The sequence below is a fragment of the Bos taurus genome, chromosome 14, assembly GCF_002263795.3.
Source record: "Bos taurus isolate L1 Dominette 01449 registration number 42190680 breed Hereford chromosome 14, ARS-UCD2.0, whole genome shotgun sequence".
Lineage (NCBI taxonomy): Eukaryota > Metazoa > Chordata > Mammalia > Artiodactyla > Bovidae > Bos > Bos taurus.
This window is the reverse complement of record NC_037341.1, coordinates 80,512,223-80,529,755: the sequence shown is the minus strand read 5'-3', so window position 1 is coordinate 80,529,755 and position 17,533 is coordinate 80,512,223. Positions and strand designations below refer to the sequence as shown.

Below are 17,533 nucleotides of genomic sequence, written 5' to 3'. Positions count from 1 at the left end.
TGTGTTTAATTAGCTCTTTGAATATGGTTTGTGAAGAAATACCTACTCAAATTCCTTGTCTGTTTTTAATTGCTTTATCTTTTTATTACTAACTTGTAAAAGTTCTTTATATATTCTGAATGCATTTCCTTTATGACACATATGATTTAAAAATATTTTTTCCTTTGGGTTGTTGTTTTATTTTTTCAATGGTATTCCTTAAAAAACAAATGTTTTTCATTTTTATAAAATTAATTTATCTACTTTTTGTTTGCCTGCTTGCATTTCTAAGAATCCATAACCTAATCCAGAAATCACAAAGATTTCCTCCTATAATTTTTCCTAAGAGTTTTAATGTTTTACCTCTTGCATTCAGCTCTGTGATCCATTTTGAATAAATTTTTGTATTTTTGATGCTCTAATCCCCAGAACCTATGACTCTGTTACCTTACCTTGCGGATGTGATAAAGGTTATGGACCCTGAGATTGAGAGAATATTCTGGATTATCCAGATGTGCCTGATCTCATTACATGAGTCCTTAAATTCAGAGACTCTTTCCTGACTGTGAAAGAGAGAGACGGCCATGTGGAAAGGACTTGGCGCCCCACAGTTGGCTCAGAGATGTAGCATTCCGTGTGTGAGGACTGGAGGAAGGCCTCTGGGAGCTTAGAGTGCTCCCAGGTGTTGGCAGCCAGGAAGATCCCTGGAAAGTGTTCAGTCTTACAGCTGCAAGGGCCTGAGTTCTGTGAGCACGCAGATGACCAGGACATGGATTTCCTCCAGATCCTGCAGAAAGGAAGACAGGCCCATGGGCACCTTGCTATTAACCCTGTGAGATCAGCGCTAGGTTTCTGACTACAGATAATAAATCATGAAACGTAACAGTTTTGTATTGTTTAAGCCATCAAATCTGTGGCTACTGCAACAAAGAAAGTGAGTGTAATTTTCAATTTTGTTATGGGATCTTCCAAGTTAGTCTTTTCTTTCAATCTGGGGAGAATATTCTCTGTCCTCAGATTTGGGAACACTCAATGGTTTATTTCATGCCGTGAATTTCAGTTTTACTCATTTCTGTGTTCCTTTGCAATCTCATGCTACTGATGGCTTTGCAGAAATTTCTACCACACTCTTCAAGGACTCTTATTATGACATTATTTGAAAAAGATTTGTTCTCTGATGGGGTGTATGACACACTTTCTGGTTATCCCTTAAACTTTGCCTTTGAAAAGTGAAGTGAAAGTTGCTCAGTCATGTCTGACTCTTTGTCCCCATGGACTGTAGCCTGCTATGCTTCTCTGTCCATGGTCCAGGCCAGAATACTGGAGTGGGTAGCCATTCCCTTCTCCAGGGGATCTTCCCCACCCTGGGATCGAACCCAGGTCTCTCCTGCATTGCAGGCAGATTCTTTATCGTCTGAGCCACCAGGGAAGTCCATAGTTCACATATGTTCTGAACATTTGAACAACTTAAATTATGTCTTTTAAAAAAAGAAAATAAAAAACTTGTGGGAAAGCCATGTAAATGAGAGCGATATCTCAAATAATAGTGATAATTTTGGTAGCCACACTACTGAACTGTACTCTCTGGAAATCACAGAATCTCAAAGTCGGAAGTGATGTTAACCTCTTAAACTTGGAACAGAGGAAGCTGTTGCCAGAAAACGTAAAATGTAAGTGACTGGCAAAGGGTCGTCTGGTCTGTTGTGGCAGACACAGAATCTGACCTCCAGTATTATGTTTACCAGTTGAAATCACTATCCAGTAAATATTTAATTCTTTAAGACAGACCGTAGAGGAGTTACCTATAGATATACTTATATCTTTATATGTAAAATGTAGATTTAAAGTGGATCCCATAAACCCAAGAGTTTAATGAAAGGACAATATATTAAGCTTATGGGTTTATGGGATCCAGTTTAAAATAATTATAATGTAAAATATGATGGTAAGTTTATTACTTTGTGGTTCAAAGTTTATTTTCCTTTATAAGGGCACACAACTCTTTTGTTTTTTTTTTTTAGAGATATGCTGAGATTGGTAAATGTTAATTACTATTAAGATAAGAAGTAGATAAAATATCTTTAGTATATTATTTTCTTACATTTCTATATGTTTGAAAATTTCCGTAATTAAAAAAAAGAACATGCTGTAGTTCATAAGGAAACTGGAGCCTATTGTACAGAGTGAAGTAAGTCAGAAAGAAAGACACCAATATGGTACATTAATGCACATATATGGAATTTAGAAAGACGGTAACAACAACCACATATGCAAGACAGCGAAAGAGACACAGATACAAAGAACAGTCTTTTGGACTCTGTGGGAGAAGGCAAGGGTGGGATGATTCGAGAGAATAGCATTGAAACATGTGTATTATCATATGTGAAACAGATCGCCAGTCCAGGTTCCATGCACGAGACAGGGTGCTCAGGGCCGGTGCACAGAGATGACCCAGGGGATGGGATGGGGAGGAAGGTGGGAGGGGGGTTCAGGATGGGGAACACATGTACACCCGTGGCTGATTCATGTCAGTGTATGGCAAAACCACTACAGTATTGTAAAGTAATTAGCCTCCAATTAAAATAAATTAATTAATTTTAAAAACTGTCAGAGGTGCAACAAATACCATGGAGTTTGAAATTTTGAAATTATCAAAAAGATGTTAAACTTCATTTGATTTTAACGTCATTTTTTCTATTTTTTTTCATTTATTTTTTAACTTTACAATATTGTATTGGTTTTGCCATATATCAACATGAATCCACCACAGGTATACACGTGTTCCCCATCCTGAACCCTCCTCCCTCCTCCCTCCCCGTACCATCCCTCATGTCATTATTTTACATCCTTTTTTTTTTGGAATGGATGTGGGGGCAAGAGATCTTTTCTAGAAAAACAGTAAAGCTCTAGGCACTTGACTTAGCTGATGGGGAAGGAACAAGGGATGCGTTAAAACAAGGAAAAGCTAGGATGAATATCAATTCGTTATATAAAATACATGCAGTTCAAGATATTTGTATATGTATATATTATGACTGTTTAAATGCTGATCTTTAAGTAACTTTCTCCTTTGTGTTTCTTTAAAGAAAAAAGTATAGCAACTTTGAAAAAAATGATAAATTTTGTTTCTGCATTTTAAAATATCTTTAATACTAATTAAGACCATAAATTTAAGGTTAGCAAAATTATACTCCTTCAGACTTAAGGGAAATTAATAGTGGAAGAAAATTTTGCAATGTAATGGTATCACCATTAGCAACCTCCTTTTCTTCATTTAGATATATTTGGGGAAACAGATTGCAGTGCCGATATGACTTTCTTACTTGTTAATAAGTCAGTGAAGGGAACGAGCTCCAACTGGTTCTGTTTTGTGCTTTTTTCCCATTGTACTCCAGATCACTGTACTAGCAGAGTCAAGCAAAGTTTTCATCTCATCCTCTGATCTGTCAATTTTTAGCCCTTTAAAATGAAATTCCAATGACAATCCTATTGTAACGCCAGTGAGAGATGTGCAGTTTAGGACTAAAATTTTATCCCTCTGTCCCCCACCCCCCACGCAAATGAAAGAATAACGAGTCATTAAAGTGCCTTCCTTCTTCTAGATATCATTTCAGTGACATCTGACATTAATGGGAAATATTGATTATATCTTTTCCTAGCCCTAATATTCATTGTCATTTCTCTGTGTACATCCCCTATTGGACAAGTCTTGGCCTCTACTTTTATTTCATAGAACATCTTTTAAAAATTCAAAGACAATAATGATAATTAGAATCATGTCTAAAAATTCACGGACAGTTGTGAGAATTCGAGTCATGTCTTCTCTTTAAAGATTCTTCCATGACATAGCAGATCTCTGTTCCAGTCTTTCTTCGTCCATGGAGCAGAAGTTGGGTCTTAGTGACCCTCTGATTTTGCCTGCTTCCCCAGAATCCTGGAATTAGAGCTGTGTGATTTATTTCTGCAAGTATGTCAAGACTAGCTCTGGCCTTTCAGTGATGTATTTCCTTGTGTTAGGACTGGAGTTGCCCAGTTGTGTCTGACTCTCTGTGACCCCATGGACTATACAGCCCGCCAGGCTCCTCTGTCCATGGGATTCTCCAGGCAAGAATACTGGAGTGAGTTGTCGTTTCCTCCTCCAGGGTATCTTCCTGACCCAGGGATCGAACCCACATCCCCTGCATTGCCAGGCAGCTTCTTTACCATTTGAGCCATCAGAGAAGCCCTGATATGTTTCCTTATTTTAGTCTTTACATGCAACTAAAAATAACCATGTTTATGTATCATATTTCAAACCATCACTAGATCATTTAAAATGATTTTATTGAAAGGACCTAGCTAGGAATGTGTCTTCTAGGTACGTCCCTTCTGAAGACCCTCGTTTGTAAAAAATGATGACTTTCCACGTCCCAACGTGTGTGATGCACTCACCATCCTGTTCAAAGCAGCAGCATCTCACCTTTCATTATTGAAAATTCCTCATTTTTCTTAATTTGGGTATGCATTGCCTACTCACTGTCTCTGTGTTTTTTCCCTTTATTCAGGAATCCAGGGGTTACTTTTTTTTTTGTCTCTTGATAGTGTCGCCAGCGGCATGGTTTTGAGTTGCATTAGGATCAGGGCCTCTCCCTTCCCCAGGAGGCTACCTGATACAGGTCAAAGCCTCATAGAAGAAAGCATGAGCATTTGTTGGTCAAAAATATCTGGGTTTGAATCTAAGTTTCATCTGATAAGTTTTCTGAGAAAAATAAGTTTAGTAATATATACAAAGATCTGACACAATGCTGATGTTCAACAAATGTTATTTCCTTTTCCTTTATTTCTTCGGTCCCACGTGATTTCTAATTTATATTTTTGGTTTAATTAGCACCTAAAGTATTTGGCATCAGATCAGATCAGATCAGTTGCTCAGTCGTGTCCGACTCTTTGTGATCCCATGAATCGCAGCACACCAGGCCTCCCTGTCCATCACCAACTCCTGGAGTTCACTCAGAGTCACGTCCATCGAGTCAGTGATGCCATCCAGCCATCTCATCCTCTGTCGTCCCCTTCTCCTCCTGCCCCCAATCCCTCCCAGCATCAGAGTCTTTTCCAATGAGTCAGCTCTTCGCATGAGGTGACCAAAGTACTGGAGTTTCAGCTTTAGCATCATTCCTTCCAAAGAAATCCCAGGGCTAATCTCCTTCAGAATGGACTGGTTGGATCTCCTTGCAATCCAAGGGACTCTCAAGAGTCTTCTCCAACACCACAGTTCAAAAGCATCAATTCTTTGGAGCTCAACCTTCTTCACAGTCCAACTCTCACATCCATACATGACCACAGGAAAAACCATAGCCTTGACTAGATGAACCTTTGTTGGCAAAGTAATGTCTCTGCTTTTGAATATGCTATCTAGGTTGGTCATAACTTTCCTTCCAAGGAGTAAACGTCTTTTAATTTCATGGCTGCAGTCACCACCTGCAGTGATTTTGGAGCCCAGAAAAATAAAGTCTGACACTGTTTCCACTGTTTCCCTATCTATTTCCCATGAAGTGATGGGACCGGATGCCATGATCTTCGTTTTCTGAATGTTGAGCTTTAAGCCAACTTTTTCACTCTCCACTTTCACTTTCATCAAGAGGCTTTTTATTTCCTCTTCACTTTCTTCCATAAGGGTGGTGTCATCTACATATCTGAGGTGATTGATATTTCTCCCAGCAATCTTGATTCCAGCTTGTGTTTCTTCCAGTCCAGCGTTTCTCATGATGTACTCTGCATAGAAGTTAAATAAGCAGGGTGACAATATACAGCCTTGACGAACTCCTTTTCCTATTTGGAACCAGCCTGTTGTTCCATGTCCAGTTCTAACTGTTGCTTCCTGACCTGCATACAAATTTCTCAAGAGGCAGATCAGGTGGTCTGGTATTCCCATCTCTTTCAGAATTTTCCACAGTTTATTGTGATCCATAGTACCTGTCATAAAGCATTGCTCAACAAATATTAGTCATTATTAAAGTTATTACCATTACACCACCCTTATGGCAGAAAGTGAAGAGGAACTCAAAAGCCTCTTGATGAAAGTGAAAGAGGAGAGTGAAAAAGTTGGCTTAAAGCTCAACATTCAGAAAATGAAGATCATGGCATCTGGTCCCATCACTTCATGGGAAATAGATGGGGAAACAGTGGAAACAGTGTCAGACTTTATTTTTCTGGGCTCCAAAATCACTGCAGATGGTGACTGCAGCCATGAAATTAAAAGACGTTTACTCCTTGGAAGAAAAGTTATGACCAACCTAGATAGCATATTCAAAAGCAGAGGCATTACTTTGCCAACAAAGGTTCATCTAGTCAAGGCTATGGTTTTTCCTGTGGTCATGTATGGATGTGAGAGTTGGAGCAGCCATGAAATTAAAAGACGCTTACTCCTTGGAAGAAAAGTTATGACCAACCTAGATAGCATATTCAAAAGCAGAGACATTACTTTGCCAACAAAGGTTCATCTAGTCAAGGCTATGGTTTTTCCTGTGGTCATGTATGGATGTGAGAGTTGGACTGTGAAGAAGGTTGAGCTCCAAAGAATTGATGCTTTTGAACTGTGGTGTTGGAGAAGACTCTTGAGAGTCCCTTGGATTGCAAGGAGATCCAACCAGTCCATTCTGAAGGAGATCAGCCCTGGGATTTCTTTGGAAGGAATGATGCTAAAGTTGAAACTCCAGTACTTTGGCCACCTCATGCGAAGAGTTGGCTCATTGGAAAAGACTGATGCTGGGAGGGATCGGGAGCAGGAAGAGAAGGGGACGACAGAGGATGAGATGGCTGGATGGCATCACTGACTCGATGGACATGAGTCTGAGTGAACTCCAGGAGTTGGTGATGGACAGGGAGTCCTGGTGTGCAGCGATTCATGGAGTTGCAAAGAGTTGGACACGACTGAGCGACTGATCTGATCTGATCTGATTATCTTTCCACCCCAACTTTTCCTGACTAAATTTCCTGTGAAGTTATTTATGTTTTCAATGTCAAACATATTTATTGCCCTCCTCTAAATGTAGGCTGAGAATATTTTGTGTTGAAACTAGCTCTTTTGATGTCCTTTAGGAGGCTGAGTACCTAAAGGTGAAAAGAGAACACTTTCTAACACTATACACCAGAATAAACTCAAAATTGATTAAAGGCCTAAATGTAAGACCAGAAACTATAAAATTCTTAGAGGAAAACATAGGCAGAACACCCTCTGAAATAAATCACAGCAAGACCCTCTATGACCCACCTGCCAGAGTAATGGAAATAAAAACAAAAATAAACAAATGGGACCCAATTAAAGTTAAAGCTTTTGCACGATGAAGGAAACTATAAGCAAGGTGAAAAGAGAGCCCTCAGAATGGGAGGAAATAGTAGCAAAGGAAACAACAAAGAATTAATCACCAAAATATATAAGCAGCCCATGCGACTCAATACCAGAAAAAGGAACAACCCAATCACAAAGTGGGAAAAGACCTAAACGGACATTTTCCAAAGAAGACATACAGGTGGCCAATAAACACATGAAAAGATGTTCAGCATCATTCTTTATTAGTGAAATTCAAATCAAACCTGAAATGAGGTATCATCTCGCACCAGTCAGAATCAGTTCAGTTCAGTCGCTCAGTTGTGTCCAACTCTTTGTGACCCCATGGACTACAGCACACCAGGCCTCCCTGTCCATCACCAACTCCTGGAGCTTGCTCAGACTCATGTCCATCGAATCAGTGATGCCATCCAACCATCTCGTCCTCTGTTGTCCCCTTCTCCTCCTGCCTTCAGTCTTTCCCAGCATCAGGGTCTTTTCCAATGAGTCAGCTCTTCGCATCAGGTGGCCAGAGTATTGGAGCTTCAGCTTCAGCACCAGTCCTTCCAATGAATATTCAGGACTGATTTCCTTCAGAATGGACTGGTTGGATCTCCTTGCAGTTAGGGACTCTGAAGAGTCTTCTCCAACACCACAGCTCAAAAGCATCAATTCTTCAGCACTCAGCTTTCTTTATGGTCCAGCTCTCACATCCATACATGACTACTGGAAAAACCATAGCTTTGACTATACAGACCTTTGTCAGCAAAGTAATGTCTCTGCTTTTTAAAGTGGTCAGACCAGACAGAGTGGCCACTGGTCAGAATGGCCACCATCAAAAATTCTACAAACAATAAGTGCTGGAGAGGGTGTGGAGAAAAGGGAATCCTCTTACACTGTTGGTGGGAATGCAAACTGGTACAGCCACTATGGAGAGCAGTGTGGAGATTCCTTAAAAAACTGGGGATAGAACTGCCATGCAACCCAGCAATCCCACTGCTGGGCATACACACCGAGCAAACCAGAATTGGAAGAGACATGTTCATCGCAGCACTGTTTACAATAGCCGGGACATGGAAGCAACCTAGATGTCCATCAGCAGAGGAATGGATAAGAGAGCTGTGGTACATATATGCAATGGACTATTACTCAGCTATGAAAAGGAATGCATTTGATCAGTTTTAATGAGGTGGAAGAACCTCTAGCCTATTATACGGAGTGAAGTAAGTCAGAAAGAGAAAGACAAATACTGTATATTAATGCATATATATATGGAATCTAAAAAGACGGTACCAGTGACCCTACATGCAGGGCAGCAGAAGAGACAGAGATGTAAAGAACGGAGTTTTGGACTCTGTGGGAGAGGGCGAGGGTGGGATGATATGAGAGAATGCCCCTGAAATGTGTACATTACCGTCTAAAATAGACGACCAGTGCAAGGTTGATGCATGAAGCAGGGCACCCAAGGCTGGTGCTGTGGGGCAACCAGGGCGGGAGAGGCGTTCAGCATGGGGGCGTCACATGTATACCTGTGGCTGATTCATGTTGACGTATGGAAAAAATCATCACGATATTATAAAGTAAATATTCTCCAATTAAAATAAATTAATTAATTTTTAAGAAAAGAAAGGAAAAGAGAAACAGGTAAAGTGGAAGAATAATTACAGCATTAAATGATATAGAAAAGTTGGAAAGGGAAAAGAATGAGGCTATGCTTGTCTTATTTGGATAGTATTTACGAAAGACAGTTTTGAAGAGTAATGTGTGCTCTATAAAGAATTGTTAAGATATTGGAAGTGAATCTAAAACTAAATCTAAATGTAGCCTTTGCTTGACCCCTTGTATTAATAATGCATACTGATGTTTGACCAATAGAACAGGAATTGAACGTGACATGATGCATGGAATCTGCTGTGCGATTACTATCAAGATGAGAGTTTTATTTCATGAATGATATGAAATCTTTTTGGAAAAGGAACTTCAGATTTCACCTTAAGATAAAGCTCACAAGATTTCATGACATGTGGTTAGATATATTGTTCAAATACATTTTGTAGAAAATGGAATAAACCATGACCACTTGTGTGTTCATTAAACATATGAAGTTAATGGGTTGATACTTTCTTTGAAAACACATCTTATTTGATATCAGCCTTCTTGAATGCTGGCTCTAAGTAATGCTAGTTATAACAGTTTCATATCCTCTTATCAATGCCGGCCGTTACCTTCCCTAATTGCTTCTTCCTGTATGGGCTATTTGTCGCAGAATGACTTTTAGCATCTGATGCTCGTTTACTATAAAATCTCCTCCCCGGCAGAAATGTTATATTAAAAATAGAGAGCAAATATGTGAAGTGCCTCTACTCTTCTACATATTTTAAATGTTTAGTCAGTTTACTGTGTAAGATGGTATGTGAGTGCTCTCAATGGGAGGGTCTTATTCTTTCCAAGGGCTACAAGTCTAATGTTCCAAAGACGTCTGCATCCACTCAATCAAGCCAGGTCTTTCTTTTGAATTCCATGCCTACATTCTGTACTGCCTACTGTTCATTACTACCGACGTTCAACTACGGTTAGGAAGCACTGAGCTCGTTAACTTCCTTTCTCACAACTCTTAATGAAACCACCACCCAGATGTTAGCTTTGCTTATGTTTTGAGAAGACAGAGGGCAGTCCAAATGCCTCCTCCTCTGTAGACAACCTCTGTGTTCAATCAATAAAGACATCTTTTGAATCCTACCACCCCAGTTGAATCTGTTTCCTTCTCTGCATCTCCATAGCTTTAACCTTCTTAGGCCATCAGCATCAGCCACCCATCTTACTGCAGCAGCCTCCAGTTCAGTTAGCCGCCTCTTGCTAGACACAAATGCAGGCACAGAATTGTTTGCATCATGTCATTCCCCAGACACTCCCTCTGCCCGAAGATTGAAGCTAAAACTCCCGAACACGGGTTACAGTTTCCTCCATGATGCATTCACGCTGCCTTGCTGTTCAGGTGCCAGGTCCTGTCCAGCTCTTTGCAACCCCATGGACTGCAGCACGCCAGGCCTCCCTGTCCTTCACCAGCTCCTGGAACTCGATCAAACTCATGTCCATCGAGTCGGTGATGCCATCCAACCAACCATCCTGTGTTGTCCCCTTCTCCTCCTGCCCTCAATCTTTCCCAGCATTGGGGTCTTCTCCAGTGACTCAGCTCTTCCCATCCAGCTTCAGTGAACATTGAAGCTTCATTCACCTTCCAGTGAACACCCAGGACTGGTCTCCTTTAGGATGGACTGGTTGGATCTTGCAGTCCAAGGACTCTCAAGAGTCTTCTCCAACACAGCTTTATCTTTGTGCTCGTCCTCCCTGGATGCCTGCTGCAGCTCCACTGAACTTCTTCCGGCTCCTTATTCATTATCCTGCATCAGAGAGTTGCCTGCTTTATTCAGTCTGAAGCACTTCTCTCTCTACTTTATTTTTATGATTCACTCTTAGTGAATCTTAATTAAGGTTCACTAGAGAAGCAGAACCAAGATTATTTATTATAAGGAATTGGCTCACATGATTATGGAGACTCGAGGTCCCAAGATCTATAGTTAATAAGCTGGGGACCCAAGAGCAGTGATAGTCTGAGTACCAGTCACACTCTAAGTTCAAAGGCAGAGACCCAGTGTCCAAGCTCAAAGGCAGGTGGAGAAAATGAGTTCTGTTGTGGTGGTGTTCAGTCGCTGAGTCGTGTCTGATTCTCTGCAGCCCCATGGACTGCAGCATGCCAGGCCTCCCCGTCTCTCACCCTCCCAGTCCTGCCTCCAAACTTTTGTTCTCTTCAGGAATTCAGTGGATTAGGCGAAGCTCATTCACCTGGGGAGAGCATTCTGCTTTATTCTGCTACAGATTCAGATATTAATCTCATCCAGACACACCCTCATAGACACACCCCAAATAATGTTTAACCAATTATCTAGGGACTGTGTGGAGCAATTAAGTTAGCACACAACAGTTGCCATCTCAACCTTCTAGAATCATTCTGGCCACCTCTCTTCTCAAGACAAACTGCTGTGACCCAGGTCCTGATGAGACTGTTCTTACTCTCCTACCTCCTTCTGTAGCTCTGTCTGTCCTCACGCCAGCACTCACACACGTCTCCCTCGCCTGCTTACACACGTCCTTAAAGACCCTAGTTCCTGCTCCTCCTTCCCTTTGTGATTCCTACTTTAGGAGTTAGAAAGTATACTTTGGCACTTAGGTGTTCAATAAATATGCATTGAATGCATGAGCTATTCTATTAACCTTTAGCTTGAATCCTCATGAACATTAAATTATTTTGGCTTGATCGCTGATATAAAACCAACATTTACTCCTGCCCAATTATGGCTGAATATATATGTAACCATATTCAACATTCTGGTTTCATTAACTTTCCCCTGCGATTTATACACTAAACTTGCTCACTCTGTGGTCTAGATACTCTGTACTGATTAAAAGTGTGGCTACCTTGTTAGAATTCTCTTGGTTGATCACCACCAGGGAAAAGGGCATTCCGTTTCGCTGTTCCAAGTTAGATAGTGGCATGTGAAGGGGGCAGAGGCTTTGGAATAAAGCACAGCCCAGGGTAGGAGACCAGCTCTTCTGATCTTCATTCTGTCTTATTGACTTCTGCAGACTGAGCATATAGGAAAGTGCTTGGCAGAAATTAGGTTTTAAAAATTGTTAGATACTTTGATAAGTTATAAAAGTTATTTTAGTCCCAGGCTTCTCACTTGGTGATGGTAATTGTATCCATTTCACAAAGATATTTGCGACTACAAATGAGTTAATGTGCTCACATTGAGTGCAAAGAATATGCCAAATGAAACTCTGTTTATATTTGTTGTTTTCGTAGTTTTGGAGTATCTGTGAATGTGTTTATAAGTGCAAAATTAATTTTCCATCCTGTAACCTCCAATTGCATACATTTTCCCTCTATTTTTAAGTACTTACATGTGCCAGGTACTACCTAAGTGCTTTACATATGTCATCATTTCTTTAATATGGTGTTGTTCTTCTCAGTTAACAGAGAAAATCTGGTTTCATAAAGACTGAATAACTTTGCAAGTTCACACAACTTGCAAAACCTAAACTGGCACCTGAAATTGTACCAAAATTCAGTGGCAAGTCCATTCTCTAGGTCTGTGAGTCTGCTTCTGTTTTGTAAGTAAGTATCATTTGTATCATTTCTTTTTAGAGTCCACATATAAGGGATGTCATATGATATTTCTCCTCTGTCGGACTTACCTCACTCAGAATGACACTCTGTAACATATGGTTGCTGGGGGAAGAGAGGGGAAGGGAGAGTGAGGGAGTTTGGGATGGATGTGTTCGCACTGCTATGCTTAAAATGGATAACCAAGAAGGACCCGCTGTGTAGAGCACATGGAACTCACTCGATGCCATGAGGCAGCTGGGATGGAAAGGGAGTTAGGGGGACAATGGATTCATGTATACGTAAGACTAAATCCCTTTGCTGTTCACCTGAAACCATCACAGCATTGTTAATCGAATATACCACAATGAAAAATAAAAAGATCAAAAAGTTCATTGGTGATAAGTGTGCTCAATTTTAAAACACCTGAAATAAAGTCTGTGTTCATAAGTTAATTTCCTTTCCCTTCTTGTCCTGTAGGATCAGGGCCCTGTTGTTCTGTATCCTTTGCGTTCCCTTAAGCAGAGAGCCTCTGATATCGTTCCGTGGAGGCATTTCCAGCAGAGCGTGTGAAGGTGTTTGCTCCAGCTGGCTCCTCCCAGCTATGCTGACTCCTCCCCAACCCTCGGGGGTGTTACCGGGCGCAGCTGGCTCAGCCATGATTGCGCAGACGAAGCCTCCCCTGGATGGGCTCTGGTCAGACTACACTGGAAAATTTGTGATGGAAAGATGATTGTCTTTCATCGTTGAGAAGGTGAAAGTCCCACCTGGCTACATCCGAGTAAAGGGAAGAGCAAGGTGAAACTTGCGTCTCTGTAGTCCTCTGTCTGCAGCGTTCAACTCGGCGTGTGCAGAGTCCCTGCGTTCCCGTCACTGCCTAATCCAGCGCCCGGTGATGCTCTGCCGCCTGTATTCTGGAGACTTGCCCTTCTCTCCTCTTCTCAGATTTCCTTCCACAATAGTCGTCCTCCTGGTCTGTCAATGGTATCTTTTTCTTCTGTTCTTATTGCCCTTACTCTTCCAGTCTACTGTCAAGAATATGAATAACAACAAGCATCCTCAAATGCTCTGATTCTTTTCTTTTAGTTACCATTCTTTCTTTTTCCATTTGATAGAAAACTCTTAGAATGTATGGTAATCTTAACTTTTCTCCTAATATCTTCCAAAAAATACAACTTAAAATTTGCTAAAAGAACTCTAGTAAGATATTTTATAAGTTAAATAAACAGGGTGACAATATACAGCCTTGACAAACTCCTTTTCCTATTTGAACCAGTCTGTTGTTCCATGTCCAGTTCTAACTGTTGCTTCCTGACCTGCATACAGATTTCTCAAGAGGCAGATCAGGTGGTCTGGTATTCCCCTCTCTTTCAGAATTTTCCACAAGCTGGAATCAAGATTGCCGGGAGAAATATCAATAACCTCAGATATGCAGATGACACCACCCTTATGGAAGAAAGTGAAGAGGAAATAAAAAGCCTCTTGATGAAAGTGAAAGTGGAGAGTGAAAAAGTTGGCTTAAAGCTCAACATTCAGAAAACGAAGATCATGGCATCCAGTCCCATCACTTCATGGGAAATAGATGGGGAAACAGTGGAAACAGTGGCAGACTTTATTTTTCTGGGCTCCAAAATCACTGCAGATGGTGACTGCAGCCATGAAATTGAAAGACGCTTACTCCTTGGAAGGAAAGTTATGACCAACCTAGATAGCGTATTCAAAAGCAGAGACATTACTTTGCCAACAAAGGTTCGTCTAGTCAAGGCTATGGTTTTTCCTGTGGTCATGTATGGATTTGAGAGTTGGACAGTGAAGAAGGCTGAGTGCCGAAGAATTGATGTTTTTGAACTGTGGTGTTGGAGAAGACTCTTGAGAATCCCTTAGACTGCAAGGAGATCCAACCAGTCCATTCTGAAGGAGATCAGCCCTGGGATTTCTTTGGAAGGAATGATGCTAAAGCTGAAACTCCTGTACTTTGGCCACCTCATGCGAAGAGTTGACTCATTGGAAAAGACTCTGATGCTGGGAGGGATTGGGGGCAGGAGGAGAAGGGGAGGACAGAGGATGAGATGGCTGGATGGCATCACTGACTCGATGGACGTGAGTCTGAGTGAACTCCGGGAGTTGGTGGTAGACAGGGAGGTCTGGCGTGCTGCGCTTCATGGGGTCACAAAGAGTCGGATACGACTGAGCAACTGAACTGATCTGATCTGAAGATATTTTATTGAATTAAAAACCATCAGTTGAACTATATTTACAACTTAATAATTAACTGAATGATGTAAATTAGCTTATTGATTTCATTGTTTTAAAGCTCATAATTCATGTATTTAAAAAAGCCTTTATTTACAGTTAACAGTATAATATTTTATCCCTAAAGAATCAAAGATATTCTCTTCAATTAGTAGGGACCATTTTTCTATGTTGCAAACATTTAGCTAATTTACAAATCACTGCCCTTTTCCACTCAGGGTTTAATAAATTGATTTTAATAATAAATGTATTCAAGCATAATAGGAAAATATAGTTAATAATATTAGTAATTTGAAAATTAAGTATGTGAGTAGCCAGTTGGTTTTGTTCTGAATTACTTTAGGTATACAGATGCACAGACACATTCTTTTCTGTTGGCTGTTTCTACCCATATAAAATTTAATAATAGTTTGACTAATGTGATGGGGACAATTATTCTATTTATAGTTACTGAAAAATTTGAAGACCCTTGCACAGTTTGTTCCTAAAGTAGAAATTAACATTTTAAGGATACAGCATTGTCAGAGTTCAGCAAAGCATTTGGTTAATTTTTAGCCTCAAGAAGCGGGAAAATTGTAGTTATTTAAGTGTCACTGCTTTGCAAAGAAAGACTTCAGTCTCTTGTTTCTTTGTCTCTTTATCCTTCATTTGCAAGTGCTTGCATGATATATCCAGTAAGTGTACTTTTTGAAGTATAACTAGTTTTTAACAGATGCAATCTTTACTTTTATTGCTTCATATTTACATTAGAGATTAATATATTTTCTTGAATGCTTGGCAGATTAACATTTCTTTGTTTATCTTTATGATTTTTTTAAGCACTAGAGAAGTCTGTCATTGACAAAACTGAGCTAATGTCAATGACTCTATTTTTAAGAGTTTTTCTGTGACACTGAAATTTTGGAAAATCATGTACACATATAAATTAGATGATAAGGGTAGGAACTGAAGCTTCAATTGCAAGAGTTACTCAGTGTATTATTTTTCTTAAGCTTATTAGATGAGAACATTGAAGCTGTCGTTATATGTTTATAAAATAGTTTATTGCTGTTTGCGAAACCTTGCCATTTTTATTCTGATTCTTTAATTCTTTTAATAAAATAATCAATCTAATTAAATCATTGAAGGTTAAAATCAAATTCCATTTCAATATTATTTACCTAGGATTCCTAAGAGCTTCTAAGTGTTTAATTAACTCAGTTGTAGAAGGGTTAACAGTCAAAAATATATCCAGGTCATCTAAGTCATACAATTGTCAGATGGTTGCTAGGCAACAGATATCCGGTTTGGCTGATGCATGTTCTAGGCAAAGATTATAGTGTGAAAAGAACAAATTACATGATACCTGCGTTTTTATTGTTATGCTTTTTGAAAATAAAGTTGTATTGGAGGAGTAAAAAAAGCCTTGACATTTATTATGCACATCGTATTTCTTCTAAATGTCAGAACTATATTATTTGATACTTAAGTGATAAGGGACAATAAATTCAAATGACAGATGACATTTTATTTCTTATGTGGTTTTAGAGATGAGCCTTCCATTTAATCCTGTTTTTGTAGCGTGTCATCAAGTTAATTAATTTCTAAATTCATTGTGATTGAAAAGAAACTGCAAATGAAAATTAATTGAAATATAATTAATTTAATATGTACACATTTTAATGCTACTAAGGAAAAGAAAGGAAAATGACTTATATTACATGGTTCTAGCGAAATACCAGAATATTTCAGCAGTGATGAAAATGCTATTGAGAGAGGCCACAGTTTAGAAATTTAGGGTGAAATGTAATTATTTGCAAATGACTTAAAACTGCCATTATTCCATATGACTTGATTTATTTTTATAATCCATGTGAAGCATAATGCCTGTATCTTAGTTATAGCGTCCGATAACATTAGTTCTTCCTCATTGTTTTACTACCTTAATAATTGATGAATAAGGAGTAGGTGAGAATTTTGATTGAAAGAGGGAAAAAATCAAAGTTATCTATTGGATGTCTAGGAAACAAAAATATATTGTATGATCATTAGTTTTCAAACATATTATATGTTATGTTAAGCAAACTTTTAAAGATCTCATTTTTATCCCCAAATAAGTAGGTGTGGCAGAAATCATAAGAGAATCTTTTGATTAGTTCTTCTTCAGGAAAATTTAATTGAAAACTTAGCAAAACTGATATTTTCTTTTGTGTCGATTGGGAATGCAATTTCTCACCAATTATGAGGTCTCTCGGTGAATTTCTAGTTCTTAGGATTAGAGGAAAATTATCAGATCAGATCAGATCAGTCGCTCAGTTGTGTCCGACTCTTTGCGACCCCATGAATTGCAGCACGCCAGGCCTCCCTGTCCATCACCAACTCCTGGAGTTCACCCAGACTCGTGCCCATCGAGTCAGTAATGCCATCCAGCCATCTCATCCTCTGTCGTCCCCTTCTCCTCCTGCCCCCAATCCCTCCCAGCATCAGAGTCTTTTCCAATGAGTCAACTCTTCGTATCAGGTGGCCAAAGTACTGGAGTTTCAACTTTAGCATCATTCCTTCCAAAGAAATCCCAGGGCTGATCTCCTTCAGAATGGACTGGTTGGATCTCCTTGCAGTTCAAGGGACTCTCAAGAGTCTTCTCCAACACCACAGTTCAAAAGCATCAATTCTTCGGTGCTCAACCTTCTTCACAGTCCAACTCTCACATCCATACATGACCACAGGAAAAACCATAGCCTTGACTAGACGAACCTTTGTTGGCAAAGTAATGTCTCTGCTTTTGAATATGCTATCTAGGTTGGTCATAACTTTCCTTCCAAGGAGTAAGTGTCTTTTAATTTCATGGCTGC

General features: G+C 39.7%; 1 long non-coding RNA gene across 2 annotated transcripts in view; it reads left to right on the top strand.

The window, feature by feature from the left end:
• Positions 1-17,533, top strand: part of LOC107133137 (uncharacterized) — a 191,894-nt gene that overhangs the window by 124,738 nt on the left and 49,623 nt on the right. The gene's annotated exons all lie outside the window — the stretch shown is intronic.